Source organism: Cavia porcellus, unplaced genomic scaffold (assembly GCF_034190915.1).
Source record: "Cavia porcellus strain 051 isolate PalLab524CR breed Dunkin Hartley unplaced genomic scaffold, mCavPor4.1 scaffold_18, whole genome shotgun sequence".
NCBI classification, from domain to species: domain Eukaryota; kingdom Metazoa; phylum Chordata; class Mammalia; order Rodentia; family Caviidae; genus Cavia; species Cavia porcellus.
In genome coordinates, this window is record NW_026947501.1 from 51696374 (window position 1) to 51713512 (window position 17139).

The 17139-nt window shown below is 44.6% G+C and overlaps 1 long non-coding RNA gene across 1 annotated transcript; it reads right to left on the reverse strand.

The window, feature by feature from the left end:
* Positions 1-10085: 10085 nt before the first annotated feature.
* On the reverse strand, positions 10086-17139 carry LOC134471356 (uncharacterized). The gene is made up of 3 exons (XR_010040778.1): positions 16939-17139; positions 12059-12130; positions 10086-10436 (listed from the first exon to the last, which is right to left on the reverse strand). It is a non-coding gene; the product is annotated as an uncharacterized LOC134471356 (long non-coding RNA).

Sequence of the window (17139 nt, forward strand, 5' to 3'; positions counted from 1 at the left end):
TAAGCAAAGCAACTAAAGGAAGGGATAGGAATGGGGAAAAAAGAAAAGCCAGAATATGTCATGCCCAAGTACAAATTCCCTATGATGAATGTGGTCGTTATGCATATCTAAAATTACCAATAAAATCCTAAAAACACTAAAAAATTAAATAAAATGAAGTAAACACTTTGGAAAATACTTAAGAGGTTTATTGAAAGAGACCATTTATGATCTTTCTATCATTCTACTCCTATGTACTCAAAAGAAAGGAAATATTTGTCTATACAAAGACTTTCATATGTAGGCCATGGTGGCACATACTTATAATCCCAGTACTTAGAGACTGAGGCAGGAGGATTGCTGCAAATTTGAGGCCAGCCTGGCCTACATTGGGAGTTCAAGCACAGCTTGAACTACACAGTGAGAGCCTGTCTTAAAAACAACACAAACTGTTCTTTTGGATGAACTAACAGAGGTTGATATTATAGTTGCTGTCATTGTTTATTTTTGTGCCTAGATCTTGTAATCTGAATAACTACTTCTAAAATAACAATATGCAGTATACTAGTGTTAATTTCCTACTTTTTAAAAAAATTCTGTATCATTTCTATCTTTTTTGTTTTGCTTTTTAAAACAAAAAAGGAAAATATTATTTCAATAAAATACATGAGACTGTCAGATAAAAAAAATTGAATCTGGAGAATGAGATACAGCAATATCTATTTTATATATTTTGAAACTATGAGAAACATTTAGTAGCTTGGGTGACCACTGCCTTAATAGAAATGTCTTTTTGAACCTTGGGAAAGTTTCAATATTAAAATACATACCTTTAGTAACAATAATAAAGAAATAATAGTTACATATAGATGTTACTATTTAGATATTATCTTTGGAAAAAGTTTCCAAATAATTGCTTTTCAACTAGAAGAAAGCAGTTAACCAAGTAGTATTGAGTATTTAATAAAAATAACTTCAGAGTGTGACATCACCAGAATATATTTGGATGCCACAGTTTTGTTACATTGTGTCAGTGGGTTCTTGTTAAAGCCAAGCATTGGATATATGAGAGGTATTCATTATCATTTTCTCTACCTTTCTGTTTCCTGGAAATTTTCCATCTTAAAAGTTCTGTGATTTCATTAGCTAAAGGTACATGTGTTATTGGTGTTAATATGTCTAATTCACTTTGCATGAAATTGTATTTAAACAACATAACATTCTTTCCTAACTGATCTTGCTACATATATCAGTTACACAGCCTGTTCTCAACAAGGTGGATTTTGAAATCTGTCCAAACTCTTAATAAATATTGCTTTTTGCAATGGAAAAGTAAACAGCTTTGGGCTGGAGGAAGGGAGTGGCACTAGCTCAGTGGTGGAGGCTTCCCTAGCAGGTACAAGACTCAGGGTTCCAAGCGAACAAAAAATCAAGATCGACTGTGCTCCATTCTGCCAAATTCTTAATTAATTAGTTGAGATTTAATGTTATACATCCCTGGTCAAACCAAGTAGAAAGACAATACTGTGAATTGTTCTCCGGTTCCACAGTTTTCTTTAATAATGAGAAGACTTTTCACTATCAGTGGAGGAATAAGAAAGCCATTGGACTGAGAACTTAAATGTGCAATACAAACTTGGTTTGCAAGGATAATTCATCCCAGAAATGTGCTTGTAACCCAAAGCACGTGAGTATCAAAGTGAATTTCCCTATAAGAGAAGAAATGACGGAAACTGCCGGTGGAACTGCCGGTGTGGTGGCCCAACCTGTAATCCAGCACTTGGGAAGCCGAGGCAGGAGGATCACCATGAGTTCAAGGCCAGCCTGGGCTACAAAGCAAGACAAAGTTTCAAAACAAAAATGGAAATTCTGCTGATTCATTCCACAACTCAAAAACATTCACCCAAAATGCTAGTAATACTGTGATGTAATAGAAAATAAGACATACAAATAAAAGCAAATTATCTGCACTTGCCTTTGAAAGCTTCCTCACTAAGCCAGGCGTGGTGGCTCACGCTTGTAATCCCAGCACTCGGGAGGCTGAGGCAGGAGGGTCCTTGAAGTTCGAGACCAGCCTAGGCTACAAAGTGAGTTCAAGGCCAGCCTGAACTGCACAGAAACCCTGTCTCAAAAAGACAAAAAAAAAGCTTCCTGGTTGGTGTGCGGGGGGACAGGAGAGGAGGGTTATCCTGTAGGACGACTTTCACCATCACAGAACCGCTGCCATTTTGGCTCAGGGGAATCTTTCGCGTTTTGCGCAGCTTTCAGAAGGAATCTCTCCAGGGACACTTGCTCTTGCTTCCTTCTCAGGACTTTGCTGAATGAAATGTGACCCTGCGTTGTTCTTAAACAGGTTCATTGCTCCCACCACTACAGCCTTTTTTGGAGATGCTCGCTATGAAATTCGGTAGTTTCCCCTCATTTTAACCTCTCCCTAGTCTCATTTGGAATAGGGGCTCCTCCACTTTTCCCTCCTCCCCTGCAGAGATTTCCTCCAGAACCTCTGGCTGTTGGCAGAGGATTACCCACAATCCTGCAGGGGGGCAGAGAGCAATCATTGGCTCCTTGTGATCACGTGACATGCATTCAGCAACACACATGACTTGCCTTAGACGGCATCTTTCATTTGCCAAATTAATTTTTATTTAAATGATTGCTTCCCTTGTGTTACACTTGCAAAACAGGTTACTCACAATCCAAGGTTTTAGGGAAATTTCCCCCCTCAATCGATAAGCTAAGCATGTTATTTCTAAGTAGTTTTTTTTCTTTTAATTTTACTTTTTTTTTTTTTTTTTTTTTTTTTTTTGTCCTTTTGAGACAGAGTCTGCTATGCCGTTCAGGCTGACCCTGAGCTCACTTTGTAGCTCAGCTGGCATGAAACTTGAAAGGTTCCTCCCACCTCAACTTCCCAAGTGCTGGGATTACAAAAGTGCACCACCACGCCCAGCCTACATAGCTTTTTAAATTTTGAACATTTTAAACTTCTGTTTGAAGAATGTCATTGTCACAATTGGTAAACTTAGTTATGAAGTTATTTTTACCAACTTTCTTTCTTTCTTTCAGACAGGGTCTTGCTATGTAGTTCAGGCTGGCCTGGACTCATTGTGTAATCCATCTTGGCCTAGAACTCACAGTGACCCTCCTGCCTCAGCCTTTCTAGTGCTGGAATTGCAGGCACGGGTCACCATGCTCTGTTCTTATACCATTTTTTAGAATATAGTTTGAATGAAGGCAAAATTGCCCATTTAAAGTCAACCTTTTTCTTCATATACCCACTTATTTTACATCCCAGTTCCAGCAGTTTGACCTAATCATTGTTTATTATTTTCATTTTTTAAAATATGACTTAGAGAGCTGAAAATACAGCTCAGTGGCACAGCACCTGCCTGGAAAGCATGAGGTTATGGGTTCAATTCCTAGTACCAAAAATAGAACATAATAGAATAAAATAAAATAAAATATGACCTAGCTACAATCTTAATTGCTTTGATTAAAATGTTACAAATTACACATTCAAAAATATCATGCCAGGCATGGTATTGCACACCTGTAATCCCAGGACTCGGGAGCTGAGGCAGGAGGATTGCCGTGAGTTTGAGACCAAACAAACAAAATACGTGTGTGTGTATGTGTGTGTGTATCAAAATAAATCGTGTGTTTTGATGCTAATTTGACATAGCACTAATAACGGCTGTCTTCCTTTTGTCTTGATACTTTTGTCAGTAACACATGAAATTTCTTCACACAGTAAGTCACAAGTAATTGAATTATACCAACCAAAACTTTAATTGTACAGTTAATGGCTTTTCCATAAAGGTGAGAGTTAAATTGGCATCTAATATCAGGAAATCAAATGAGCAGACAACACTCACACTATCCAAACCACTTCGCATCTCATTCATCAGTCTCTCTTCTCCATTAACTATATTTCTTTTAAAAACCCTACAGCTATATATAATCATGGACGCAGGCACATTCCTTGCTCAGACTTTTGAGTGAAGTGCTGTGATGTTTTTCCCTAAAAGCAGTTACAGGGCTGGGGACATAGCTCAGTGACACAGTACCTGCCTGGTAAGAGTGAGGTCCTGAGTTCAGTTCCCCATACCAAAAAAAGAAAGAAAGAAAAAACAATTGCAGACTTTGATCAATAATTACATTTTCTCGTGAATTGCCGGGAATGCTGAGCCTGTGTGAGCACGGACTTGTTTAGCGAAGAAAAGAGTGTCAGCACTGTGACAGGTGTTGATGTGCTGATTGCACGATCCAGCTTCAAACCATTAATAGTGGGAGGAGATTTTTTAAATTATTTAAAGCTAACTAGGGTGCTGCACACCTGTAATCCTTGCACTTCGGAGGCCGAAGCAAGACGATCACATGAGTATGCCAGCCTGGGCCACCTCCTGTGTTCAAAGACCAACCATTCCACAGTAAATACATAGCAACACCCTGCCTCAAAAACTGAAACAAAAACTTTCAACCTTTGCATTTCTAATAGTACCAATATGCTTTTTATGCTGACATTAGAGAGTATTCAATGGCCATTGTTTTCTTTTCATTAGTATTTTGTTGTTTGGTTTTTCTACTTGGCCATTGTTACTCTTTTGACTGACACTTCATAACTGTAGTATTTATGGAATAAAATATGATGTTTTGATACACAGAAACAGACAATATGTGGAAAAATTAAATCCATTATGTGTATTTCTCACTTCACTTACCTAATCGTCTTTTATGCTGAGAAGTTTGAGATTTACCCTTTGTTATCTTGGAATATACATTACTACTGGCAGTAGTCACCATGCTGTATAATAGATTTCAAAATCCATTCTAGTGGAAACATACATTCTTTAATAAACATCTCCCAAACCCTAGCTCTGTATGCCTTCTTCCTCTAGTAGTCATCATTCCACAGTCTACTGCTAAGCTTATCATTTTTATTTTTATTTTTATTTTTATTTTTAATGTAGCCCAGGCTGGCCTCAAACTTATATTGACCTCCCTGCCTCAGCCTCCCAAATTCATAGTGAACCCCCTGCCCACCTCCAAACCTAGTAAATTCATCATTTTTAGATTCCAAAAATAAGTGATTATTATTTTTGCATTATTTATCTTCTGTGCCTCCTTATAGCAATTTATTTTTAAGTGAAACTTAATAACAATGAGTGAACTAGACCTGGTGGCCCACCCCTGTAATCCCAGCACTTGGGAGTGTGTCTCAGTGTCAGGGTGCCTGACTAGAGCGTGTGTGAGGGTCCTGGTTCTGTACCCTGCACCACAGAAAAGTGGGAGGAAACATCACATGGAGAAATCACCAAACGTGGGTCCCTTGATTCTTCATGCCATCAGGTTTGCATCATTTATCAAGCAAAGCACCTTCTGGGCATCCAGCAGTCACCTAGTGGAGAAAGGGACTCTGTGGTCAGACACAGACCATGCCAACCACCAAGTAATGAAGACTGGATGGTCTGTGGAGACTCTGGTGACACCACAAGCTTGATAACCTAAAGAAACAGTGTCCCTTCAGTTTTGTAGGTCTGGATCTGGCAAGGGTCTTCCTGAGCTAAAGACAAGGTATGGCTAGGCTGCCTTCCTTTCTGCAGGTCCAGTGGAAAATCCACTTCCTCCTGCCTCCAGTTTCTGGAGGGACTTGTGGATTCTGTCCACTTTCCTCAACTTCAGAGCTGGCAGTAACAGTCAAGGTCCTCTCCCATCCCACCACGGTGACTCTGAGCTCTTAGCCTCCCTTTGCTTCTTTTTCATTTTTATCGGTACTGGGGATCGAACTCACGACTGCCTGCTTGCAAGGCAGGTGCTTATGCCGCTGAGCTAAATCCCCAGGCCCCTCCCTTTGCCTCTTGAAGACCCCTTTGGATTATGCTGGGTCGACTCAGAAATTTCTAATCTCTGTTGGACAAGTTTGTTTTCAGCAGGGTGTGGCAGCATACATCTATAATTCTAGCTGAGGCAGGAGGATTGCTGCAAGGTGAAGGTCAGCCTGGGCTAGCTACATAGAAGTTCAAGGCCAGCCTGAGCTATGAAAAAGACCCTGTCTCAAAAAGCAAACAGACAACAAGATATATTTTCGTTATGGTAAAACACACACAAAACTTCCCATCTGAACCATGTTCAGGTGCACAGGTCGGGGGCATTAGGTATGCTCACACTGCTGACCAGCTGTCCCCACGTCCACCTCCAGAATGTCCTCATCTTCCCACACTGAAGCTCTGCCCCCTTAACCACTGATTCCTCAGCGCCCTCTTCCTGCTTCCATCTGCAACCGAATTCTCCCGTGCCAGACAGGACATTCTCACAAATCCCGGGGATGACAAGGTGGGCTTCTGTGGGAAGTCACTGTTCTGCCTGGAAAAGCGCCCTGGGCCTACTGAGTCTCACAGTGCACCTGAGAGGTGGGATTTCCTTATTTACTAGGAGGAAGTTTCATTAACAGAGAAATTAACCACATTAAATCTAGATGGCTTGTTTATGGGAAATCTTACAGAGCAGAAATGACAACTGAGCTGTCTGGCTCATGGAATTTTTAAATGTTCATTGAATAAGCACTATTGTAACAATGATAATGTTGGGGGAAAAACAACCTCACCACGCAGCCTGTGTTTACTGTACTTGAATGACTATATTCCTTACATGGCACCACCTTCACAATCATAATCAAAAGCAAGGGGTCTGTTTCCGTGGCAGAAAATGTCAGCAGAAAGAAGAAAGAACAGAATTCACAACACTGGATGGAAGCAAGGACCTGAAGGCATCTTGGTGCCTCCAGAAAAGCCAGTTACTCAATGTATCACTGTATCACATTGCAATACATGCTCAAATCATTCCATGCAGTTGTTGCTTTGAGCTGGGTCTTGTTATGTTGCCTAGACTGGCCTGGATTGTCTGGGCTCAGGCAAGCCTCAAAGTGCTGAGACCAAAGGCATGTGACACTGTGCCTGGCCCATCCAGCTGGGAAGGTGTGTCCTGGCACTTGAGCATGTGAAATGCTTCTAGCAAGCACCTGACTAGAGAGAGAGAGCTGTCTTATCTTTTGGTTTTTGGAAGACGAGGACTCATTATCTAGTTCAGGCTGGCCTCAAACTTTCAGCAATTCTCCTGTCTCAGCTTCAAGAGTGTGCCACTTCAGCTAGTTGAGGTGGCTGTTTTTAATCCTCCTCAGATAAAGAAGCTGAATATCTGCAAGCCAGTGTAGGAGGCAAAGCACCTGCCCACTCTACCAGCGTCTGCAGGGTGCAAGAGCACAGGGCACAGCTCTGGGGCACCTGTGTTCTCTTCTTGGTTACACAATCTGTAGCTGGAGGTAATAATGAAGGTGGAACCAGCTGTTCCCCACCAGAGCCCTCCCTCACCAGTCATTCCACATGCAGGGACAGCACCCGGGACATGCTCCGTTAACTTCCCATGCAGTCCCTTTCTGGACATCTTTGGTTGAACAAGGACCAGCAAAAGTATCTTCCACACACAAGACAAGAAGTTTCACCTGCTCTCAGTTTTCCTTCTCTGTGTGCACTTCAGAGCTGCCCAAAGTGGCCATCAGAAACTGCAGTGCTTCCCAGAGATCCTTGCTGCCTCCATACCATGAAATCACTCCTCATGGCTGGGCCTCAACAGAGAAAAGCCTGCTAACCTCTGACCTCCAGCTTCCAGTGGCTGAGAGCACAAAGGGGCCCAGAAACCCAGTCCCGAGTTGTTCCTCAGACTAAAGGGGTCCTTGAGATCAAACTTAAGAATTACAGATGTATGACTCAGCAAAATGGAAAGGGACCTGTCCACTTTGTGTCCGGGGTCTGCAAGGCCCCTGCCACATCTATGGTCACAGAGCAAATGGGTAAACAGTGGGCAATGGAAACACTGTTACCATATATCCCGTATCATGTCACACCCGAGTTCAAGATCTGCCCACCCTCTCCAACAGGTAGCAGCAGCTTCACTGGTAGACAGTTCCCTTCTCCCACCCCCAAACTATAGTCATACATGAGAGTTTCCACACTGGGGACCCCTTGATGCACCAAATTTTTTGTGGGAGGAGAGATGGACTCTCAGGATTGTATCACACAAGCAACACTGGCAAAGTTCTGCTATCAAGGTGGAGGCAAGGCAGGGCACTGGGGATGCTGCTGCCAGCTCAGAGGCTGGAGGGGCTTTTCAGCTGGGCTTCCACAGGAGGGCCCAGCAGGCAGGGTATGAGTGGAACCAGGTTTTCAAGCCCTGCTCCTGGCTCCTGCTGGCAGGAAGAGTCAAGGGACCTCACCAGACAGTAAGGACAGTGCCCAAAGCTCAGGGTTCTGGGCCTGTCCCTACACCAGGACTATGGCTGCAGTAAGCTACTCTCAGCTCCTGCAAACGACACAAACATAATAGCGTTGCACAGCTATGATTTGCATTGTGCTTCCCTTGCTTCCAGGTATAACAGAGTGCCTTTTCCCAAAGGTTCAAAGCCCTCTTGTGCTGGCACTGGGTCTGGGAGCTGCCCAGGAAGGAAGGTCTGCCTGTCCACCTTGGAGGGAGCACCAGCTCCCTTGCCACTGCCCTGGGGGTTTCCAAAGAGGTGGCTAGTCCCTCATCCATGATTGTTCCTTTTAAAGCAGACTGGCCAGAGCCCAGGGCAGGTCCAGGAGCCAGGCCCTTGCTGCAGACACCAGCTCCTCTGCCCAGGCTCAGCACTTCCTTCAGGCCCTGAGGTGTGTGAGCTGAAGGAAACTAATGCCTCTGACTACACGGCAACCACTGAAGGATTCATTTTGAGAGCTGCAGCTCAGAAGTGATTGCTAAATATGGCATTTTCTGTTCTGATTGGAGACTTCCTTCAAATCAAGATTTGAGGGTGCATTTCAGGTGATAAAACGTGCCCTTGAGAAGGGGACTTTGCTTCACCTGAGAAGCAGCAGGATGGCACATTGGCTGGAGGGTGGTCCAGGCCAGGTCTCTCACGGAATGCAGGACACTGACACCCACAAAGGCACTTTCAACTCCAGAACAAAGTGACCAAGTATCAAAGCAAATCACACAGCAAATCAGTTAAAAAAAAGAAAAAAAAAGGTTTATTCGGAATATTTGATTTTTAAAAAATCATACGTATGAGGTATACTACAGAAATCCAGACACAGTAAGTTGTATATAAAACCCAACCTAATAGTGGGAAAAGCAAGACTGCAGAAATCACTTCCAGAGAGAAAACATGCACATCAGGACCGCCAAGTGTCCCCAACAGTCATAACATTTCCGTGGATCTGTCCCCCAATCATGTGCACCAACAAGACTGGCCCTGGTGTCTCAGGAAGGACAGGTATTTCCCCTGCAAGTAGCAGGCAGTATGGACAAAGTGGCTTAAAGAGACCACCGTGGCACAACGGGAAGGAACGCTTGCTTGTTCCCAGTCGTATTTTAGCCAACTCAATCACATTTTAATAACTAAACACGAGATTTTGGCAAAATGCACAACCCCCTGATGAGGGCGTCCTTCTGGCAGTCCACAGCAAGGTACCTGCCTCCCCCAACTGGGGGCCATCCAGCCACACATGTCACCCCCCCTGCATGAGCAGACAGCCATGGGAGCAGCCCTGGGTGGCACCCAGGCCCAACACTAGCTTTAAGCTCACCTCTAAGCCCTTCACTGTGGGCCAGTGTGTAAGACAAGCAGTGAGGGAACAGTGGAAGGACGTGGTGACACCTAGCAGGGCAGGAGTCAGGGGTCAGGAGAGCCATGGAGATAGGGATAAGACAGGGGCACAGGAGAAAGCCTCGCACAACCTTGGGTCACATGGGATGAGATGTGGGGGTGTCCCACCTGACAGGGGAGCCAGCGCCCCTCCAGGGGTTCCCACCAGTCTTACTCTTGACCCGGGTCTTCCCTCCACTTCCGAACACTGCTGCCCCACAGAGCTTATGTAGTCAGCCACTCCCAGAGCTGCAGACATGGACATCAGTCCTGGGAGACCCAACAGTCATGACAAACATACAGACAACATGCACTGCTGACCTCAGGAGAGCCACAGGTACCTGAAGTGGCTACACATGACAAGGCAATTTGGCGAAAAAAAAAAGAAAAAGAAAAAGAAAAAAAAAAAGTTCAAAAACAATCACCAAAGTCCTCCTAGGGAACATGATTACAATTTATTAGCACATTCTGTGGCATCAACATTTTCAAAAGCATCAGTAGAAGTATTAAATATAAAATCAATATGTATATTTCCCTCCTCACCCTCAGAAAACAGAACAAAAAATACAAACCCAAAACCCCAAACCAGCAAAGGCATGATCTGAAGTGTGATTCTGTACAGGCCCGCAGGGCAGGCGGGCCGCCTACTGCCACATCTCCACATAGTTGGCCGGGAAGAGCCCGTACAGGCGCCTGCACACGCTGCGCTGCCAGCCTTCCTCATGCATCATTTCTATGTTGCTGATGATGTCATCAGGGTCAAAGGAGATTTCGTCACCACGCGCTGGGAAAAAAGCAAAGAGAGAGACACAAATGGAAAACATTTCCAGGGGGGCTGGGAGGAGCATGCAGCAAGAAGAAGGAGGCAGCCACAGCCCGTGTAAGGCTGGGATGCACAAATGTGAGTGGCGTCTTCCAAAAACATCCACCCTGGCCAGACACTGTTTTTGAGAAATGGCCAGGATGGGTGGGAACTCGCCTTCCTTCCCACCTTCACTGGGGGAGTGAGGGAAGGGTGCCACCACTGACAGGGCACAGGGGGACGAGGACATGTAGGAGGGGTGGTCAGGGTGGGTGGTTCTGAACACAGGAAGGGGTCTAGAAAGAAGCCCAGGTGACGGGCTGGAACACAGGTCACGGGATGAACTCAAACATATGTACAGATGCCAAAATATCAGAGAACCCATTGAAGAATAAATAGAAACATGTGTGCTGCTGGGCATGGTGGTGCACATTTGTAATCCTAGCAGTCGGGAGGCTTACACAGGAGGATCACATGGCACAAGTTCAAGGGCTACATAGTGAGTTTAAAGCCAGCATCAACTCTATTTCAGGTGATAAAAAGGTTTTATCACTTGAATAGAGACCCTGCGTCAAAAGAAAAAAAAGCAAGAGAAATGTATAGATAGGGGAATAAATAATAGCAGGTGCAGAAAGGCCACGCTCTGCCTTTGACCGCCCCCACTCAGCGGGGAGGAGGAACTGGGAAGCTACTGTCAGGGAAGGCCAAGTGAGGCTGAGAGAAGACAGGACCTGGGGGGCTCACCATAGCGCCTCGCAGTCATCAACTGCTACTGGAGTGGTGTGGATTGGCAGGTGATAGTGACCAATGCCACAGAAATAACATACAGGGTAGGGCAGGGATTTATCTCAGTGGTGTAAGCACCTGCTTGGCAAGTACAAGGTCAGGAGTTCGATCCTGGGTACCACAAAAAAGACAACTCAGCACAGGGAGGCACCGAATTGTATCTGTGGCCTTCCTACCATGCGAGCACCAACTCTGCTGGGCCCTGGCCAACTGTGGAAGGACACGGCCCAGGAACAGGGCCAAACAGGACCAACGCCGAGGGGTGTGTCATGTGCACAAGTGACCTCCCAGAGGGTGGAGAGTGCTGGAAGTACTCATATGAGACCCTGGATGTCCTAGACATGCACAGTGCAGTTTTCGAGTTTTGTTTTCTGTATTTTTGTAATACTAGGGAGGGAATGGGGGCCACCTGCAGGCGTTTCACAGAGCTACATCCCCAACACATCTATTTCTTTGGAGACAGGGTTTTGCTAATTCACCCAGACAGGGTTCAAATTTGCATTCCCCTGTTTTGGTCTCCCAAATAGCCAGGATTGCAGGTACGTGCCATCACATCAAATGGGGTTTTTAGGGGCAATGGGGACCTTGCAGGTCCCCGATGGATCTGTAATTGAAGTAGTTAAGTGCATGAGTTTGTACATGCACACATGCAGAAAATTAGGACCTGGTTGAGACATGAGAGTCCTTGTCACTGTACTGGGAGTTTTTCTGTAACTGAAACTATTTCAAAATAGAAACTGCAGCATCACTGGAAAAGTCAGATTCTTAGGGGCTGAGTTGGCAGGAACAAAGGGCAGGAAGTTGCTCAGGCGCCTCACCAGCCTGGTAGTCCTAAAGTGCGATGGCTGTGATGCCCAGGTCGTTCTCATACTCGTCATAGGTGTTCTCTTCTGAAAGGAAATGGGGACAGTTGAGCAGCAGCTGGTACCCACCTGTACCTCCCCACTGTAACTGCTTTTCACACAATGATTCCCAAGATTTGGGGCAGGAGCACTTGCTAGGAAAAAATCTCAGTGAGTGAGCTCCACTCTGAGGGCAGCAGGAGAGAGGAAAGGAGGCACCTCCTGGAAACTCAAGAGAAGACTCCAGCTTTCAAGAGCAAGTCCATGGACTCCCAGCTCTGCCATCACCCAGGGAACATGGCTCTCATGACCATTTTGAGAGTATAACTTTTAAAATGCAAAATATCTAGCATCATCAGGGAAGTGAATAAGAGAAGGGACAGGGCAATCAATGCCTGTGACGCTGTCAAGGTAAGAGGCCTCCCCCCCGTCACGTGTGTTCTCAGCCCAAGTGGCTCCTGCCCTCCATACCGACCACATTACCACATTGCTCCATGTGGGATAAGGGGTCTGTGCTGGACCTGGCGTACTACAGGAAACCTCAGTATTAAAGGACAATAAGCAAAACTGCAGTGTTCACCTAGATCAAGGGCAGAAAACCTTTTGGAGACCAACTAACTACTCAAACTGTAACACAAAACCCACTTATGTATCACAAAGTGATAATGCTGTAATTAAACCTGAATACCGAGGTTTTAGTTTACAAAAATAACCTAATTCAACGCTGGGTTTCTGGTGGGACTTGGATTGTGAGCCAACAGAGAGGGCTCTGTGCATACCCACTGCAGCAAGCATGCTATAGGTTCACCACACTGACCTAAGTGAAACACCTGCACCATCTTCAAGCCGCAGAAAGCTATTTTACTTCTTAGACGAAGTTCAAAGGCCAGTGTGGGGTTTGCTTTTACAGTGCATCTCAAGCTGGACTAAAATGTAAAGTTTGGTAGCCGCATGCAGTAGATGGCTGCTGAATTGCACAGGTGGGGTCTGGATCATGTTTTGAGAGGCAGCAAGGATTCTGGTCTCATTTAGGTAGGTGTTTAGATTGTGTCCCACCTGTAAAAAAGAAGCTACAATCAGCTGCCCCTGAGTGCAGAGGATTCTCCCCAGGAAGTAGCCACCCTTGAGGAGAAGCCCATTTCTTTCAAGAGGGAAAGAAATGTGAAGATAGACAATCCAGCACTGATTAAAGCCCTGTATAATATTTTACTCTGTAGCTACACGTGAAGCAGCTCTTCCTGTTAAGCAGATCCACTGCTGGATCTTGTAATGCGTCTATGCAGTGAAAGACAGAGAGGAAAGAAATCTAATGGCATAGTGTTACCCTCTGAAGAAAATTTTCCGGAAGCCACACAAAAACTTCAAGTTATACTTCACTGAGCAGCATCTGGTTCCATGGCAACACCTAGCACCCTGCAGAAGTCCGGATTCTGCCATCCAGTAAGGGGTGGGGACGACCAGGTCTCAGCCCACCGCCTGCCCATTTTGATCAGTCTGCTCGTGTGTCTGTGCCAAGTTGCTTAATTATACCTCTTCTGGGTCTGGGGATTTAGCTCTGCGGCATAAGCGCCTGCCTTGCAAGCAGGCAGTCGTGAGTTCGATCCCTGGTACCGATAAAAAGGAAAAAGACAAAAAAAAAAATTATACCTCTTCCATAAATTCCGGATGTTTGTCACAGCCTCACAGGACTTACATCTTTATTGTCTTGATTTATTTTGCCTATTTCTTCTCCCACCTCCAGCATCTGAGTGTTTCCCCATATAAATGCCAGTCTTAACTGTAATTAATCTTTTTTTAATTTTTGGCCTGCGTGATTGGCAAAAGCAGTCTCACTGTTTATAAGTGCATTCGTTATACTCTTAAGGAGATTGAGCGACATTTCGTGTTTTGTGACCATTTTTTATTCCTTCTCTGTGAATTGCCTTTTCTGGTCTTTTGGACATTTTTCCAGGGGATTTTTAGAAATCTTTTTCTCATTGATTTATAAGAGCTTCTGTAATATTTAATAATAGAAGTATTGGTCCTTAGAAATTGTCTTTGTTGACTCTCAGCTCTGTGTGTGTTTCATTGTCTGGATCTGTCAGTGTTTCACTTACAATTTTGGCTTTGATATTATCACTGTTAAGGGTTTCCTCATCCCGAGATCACCTTCTTATAATACTTTTATATTTCTTTTATCTTGACCGTAACTTTTTTCCTTGGCATAAATCCCATCTGGGTTTATTTTGGTTAGAACTTGCTGCCTGCCTCAGGCTTTGCCATTTTATCACATAGTGAAGTCATCAACTATATGCTGAAAACTTCTTTCTTATCATATTTTTTCTATTGTATTCTAATTTCCCTTCTATGCTTGAGTCTTTCGGAAAGAGCTAGAATTTTTATTGATTGATTGCTACACCTGTTGAAGAGCACTTCCTATTTCACTGCTTCCCCAGCTCTGTAATAAAGAAAAAGAAGAGCAGGAACCAAGTGACCAGGACAGCGAGGAGGCTGTGGACGTGGAGGATGAAACTGCAGATGGAGCTGAAGCTAAGCCACGGTACGGATGGGCAGAGACCTCGAATGCCTTGGGAACTTTCTACTTTACTTTTATACAAGACTCCAGACTTTCTTTTATTCTTTTTTGATTAATTAATTTTTTTTTTTCGGATCTGGAGTTGAACCCAGAGCCTCCTACCTATACTGAGTTGCATCTCTTCAAAACTCTCTGGAAGAGGACACAACTTATTCTTGGGGGCTTTCCCTATGATTGTTTGCTTACAGCTCATCACTGCTTTAATCTTGTAGCTAATATGTAGCGCCTTTAGCGCTAGCTCGGTTTCATCTAGGAACTGTTGGGCTTTCAGGCCTCACTGACAGTGAGGGGGTCTTCATTGGCCCAGAACTGGCCCACAGCCATGCTGATGCAGCTGTCTGGTATAGGCTGATGGTTCAGTGCTTGATGCTGTGCTGGATTTTCAGGAATGGAAGGATCAACAACTTCTCCACAATGACAGAGTCATCCTGGAAGTGCTGTCATCCTCACGTAAGGCATGATGGATGGATCAATGTAAATTGTGCCTAGTTGGGTTCTGTCATTATAAAATAACCAGTAATAATGTTGAATGAAGCTGGACCTGATCTGCACCCAAATTATCTTGTCTCCTAATCTAGAGTGTCACCCAGTATCACTGAGACCCAAGTTGACTCTGAAGGGAACCAGGTGGCACTGCCCATCCTTAGATCCTCGCAGACGGGGTGGCATGCTGTAAGGATAGTGTCTGCCCATTACAACTGCCTGCTTAGGTAGCAAATTTTATTTATTTATTTTTTGTCTTTTCCTTTTTTATCAGTACCAGCGATCGAACTCATGACTGCACACTTGCAAGGCAGGCGCTTATACGGCTGAGCTAAATCCCCAGCCCCTAGGTAGCAAAATTTAATCAAGCCAGGCCAGACAGGGTGGAACCCTAAAAGCCCCTTCTGGTAGTCAGGACCAGAAAAAGTCTGGCCACAGCACAAACTACAACACAGGCCAGCACACCAACCACGGTACTGTACAGTCTGGATAGCACCTGTCTGGCTCTCAGCATTCCCCATGGCTGCCGCTTCAGAGGACTGATGGGAGGCCTGAAACTCATTATATTTGAGGCTCTGTCTCATTCACTTTTATCAAGAGAGACACGGGGACCCCTTTCCAGGATGACATCTCTCTGGCCTTGGTTGTATTCTGTATCCTGCCCTAACCCCAACTCCCCTCATAGGAACTTGCCCCCAGTTCATTGTCTAGCATCTGCAGTCTCTTCCTATTTAGGATCTAGTTAGGAACACACAGTTCTTGACTTAAAATTCCAGGCTGGGGATATAGCTTAGTGGCATGAGCAACCGATTGGCAAGCACAAGGTCCTGAATCTGAGTCTCAGTATAAAAAATAAAACAAAAAATTCTAATGAGAATGAACAAACTATAACCACAGACAAAAAAAACCATCATATACATGATGCTGAAAGAACACAAGAAACCAGCATACACTGCATGATTCCATTATAAAGTTTAAGGAACCAAAACAAGTTTGTGCCATTATAACCTAGGATAAGACCAAGAGATGGAGGGAAGGGGAAGGAGGGAAAAAAGACTGAAAAAGACATGTTATGTGCATGTTCCACTTCTCCATGTGATCATTATGTGCTGCAAACATCTACTAACAAAACAATAGGATAGTATTTACTTTTGGTGATCGGAGTTGAGGCTGCTACAAACTAGAAGACGACTTAGGATGCATGTAATGTTCTATTTTTAATCTAAAGGCTGTTATATGCAGTGTATTCAGCGCATGGAAGTACAGTGAGCTGCACCTTTATGGTCTGTGAGCTTTTCTCAAGGTATATACTTGAATAAATACATAAATAAATGCCAATTCAGGCTGGCCTGTATTATTACGTGCGGTACTAAACAACACTCATTTATATGAATGTGGTCCATCATTTCAGAGGTGAGCTCGGATCATCAACATTCATATTCAAGTGTAATTTTGCTGTACTGTTGTTTGGGAGGTGCATTTAGAGGCTTGCACCCCACCTGGGGAAAAAGTACCACTTTCTGGAGACTCCGTGTAAACTGTGGCTCATAAATCACAACTCAAAATTTGCTCACAGACTTCCTGTAGGCCCAATCACCACCACCACCCTACAGACTTCAGGACGGACAACGCGTAAATCTGGAATGAAGCGAAACATCAGGAATACCCCAAACCGCAAGGAAGATATGCAACAGATCCACGCACACAATGAGGACCGTAAAGTTCTTAAGAAACTCAAATTGTATCGTAAGGTTAAGTTAGCAAGTGACGTAAACCCAAACTACATAAAACATAGTACCTCAAAAGGAACGGCGCATCATGCCCATGTAAGGTGGGACGGGTAGTTTAGGATCCCGTGAAGCATTCCTCAAATCCTCCACAATGGGGAGGAAAAATAACTCCCTAGGCAGCGAGACCGAGCTGAGACCGCAGGCCGCGCGGGACTGGCGCGTCTACCCCGGTCCCGGCTGGGAGGCGGGCCCGCGGCGATGGCGTCATC